General features: G+C 37.1%; 1 pseudogene; it reads left to right on the forward strand.

Moving 5' to 3' along the window:
- Nucleotides 1-594: 594 nt before the first annotated feature.
- Nucleotides 595-1,419, forward strand: LOC137765692 (zinc finger CCHC domain-containing protein 9 pseudogene; annotated as a pseudogene).
- The last annotated feature ends 615 nt before the right edge of the window (nt 1,420-2,034 follow it).

Genomic DNA, 2,034 nt, shown 5'->3' on the forward strand with positions numbered 1-2,034 from the left:
ATCTGCAAATGACATGATTGTATATTATTACAAAGTCTAAGAAATCTGTAAAAATAAAATTCTTAGAAGTAATAAGTGAGTTCAGCGAGATTGTAGGACACAAGATAAACATTCAAAAATCAATTGTATTTCTGTATACTAGCAATGAAGACAGACACTGAAATTTAAAATATAAAACCATTTATAATTACTAAAAAAAACCTTAGGTGTACGTCTAACAAAACATGTACAACACTTACATGCTGAAAATTTCAAAATGCTGATGAAAGAAATCGAAGAAAATCTAAGTAAATGGAGAGACGTACTACACTCATGGATCGGAAGACTCAACATAAAATATGTTAATTCTCCGCAAATCAATACACAGGTAAAATAAATTTTCTATCAAAATCCCAGCAAGACAGTTGGTTGTTTGGCCTGAGGCGACCCAACACTGGAGCCTACCCGGCTCTTTGATGGAGCTAATGGTGGACTCTGGGGGGGCTCATGCCAAGGAGTACTTCCCAGAACTTCTGCTGCCAGTGTCCTTGTCCCCACGATGAGCCACAGCCACCCCCCACCTCTGCAGGAGACCCTCCAACACTAGCAGACTGATAAACATCTGATGAAGCCATGACCAGGTGGGCACGAGTTACTACCACACAGAACAAAAGACCCTTCCCTGCAACATCATGGGAGGACATGAAGAAGGGGTTCTTTGAGGGGAAAAGCCAAAACCTACCAAAGAGTAAACAACTTGAAGCCAATAGTCTGTCCCTTAAAACTGATGCACCCCAAGCAAAACACAAAAAGAATAAAAAGAAAAGGGAGTATTTAAATGAAGATGTGAATGCATTCATGGAATATCTAAGACAAAACTCACAGATGGTTCACAATGGGGAGATGATAGCAAAAGACAGTCAGGAAGTCAGGGAAGAAACTGCAGTTGCTTTAAAGAAAGACAGTCGCCAGGAAGGAAGACAATTAAAAAGACAAGCAGCAAAGAAAAATGCAATGGTATGTTTCCGTTGTAGAAAACCTGGCCATGGGATTGCAGATTGCCCAGCTGCCCTTGAGAATCAAGAAATGGGCACTGGAATATGTTACCAGTGTGGATCCACAGAGCATGAAATAACCAAATGCAAGGCTAAAGTTGACCCAGCTTTTGGTGAATTTCCTTTTGCAAAATGTTTTGTTTGTGGGGAAATGGGACACTTGTGCAGATCTTGTCCTGATAATCCCAAAGGACTCTATGCTGATGGTGGTTGCTGCAGACTTTGTGGCTCTGTGGAACATTTTAAGAAAGATGGTCAGAATTCAGATCGAATGGTCACAGTTGGTTGCTGGGCAAAGGGAATGAGTGCGGACTATGAAGAAATTTTGGATGTGCCTAAACCACAGAAACCCAAAACAAAGATACCTAAAGTTGTTAATTTTTGATGATTAGTACTATCGTTTGTTAGCACTTCATTGTTAAACATTCGGAACTGGGCCTGCTTCGTAAGTTGGAGCTGGACTCTCCCTTGGAGTCCTATATTGTAGATATCAGTATAACCTAGGTGTGGTCAAACCAGTTCCTGAGTTCTGTCCATCAAGGCACACTTCTACCATTGTTTGGAGAAAATAATTGAAAAAAAGTATAATATGTTTAAAATGGATTTTCTAAAAGAATCTATTTTTAACCAATAGAGCTTAGGTGTAACTAAGTGGTTATATACCTGACTGTAACAATCTTTTTCTAAAAACAAAATTATGCATTAATATGAACTATCCCTAAACATAGGGTACCTGCTTTGCATTAGGAAATGAATTTTTGGTTATATTGTTTTCTTGGTTCAAAGTATCAATTTATTATTATATTAGAAATTAATTTATAATTGCCACAAAATCTGTATTTTTTAAATATTTAATAAAAACTCACCTGCTATTTAAAAAAAAAAAAAAATCCCAGCAAGACTTTTTGAAGACATGGACAAGCTTATTCTAAAATTTACATAGAAAAGCAAAGGAAGTAGAATAACTAAAACAATTTTGAAAAAGAATAAAGTGAGAGAA

This window comes from Eschrichtius robustus, chromosome 6, assembly GCF_028021215.1.
Source record: "Eschrichtius robustus isolate mEscRob2 chromosome 6, mEscRob2.pri, whole genome shotgun sequence".
NCBI lineage: Eukaryota > Metazoa > Chordata > Mammalia > Artiodactyla > Eschrichtiidae > Eschrichtius > Eschrichtius robustus.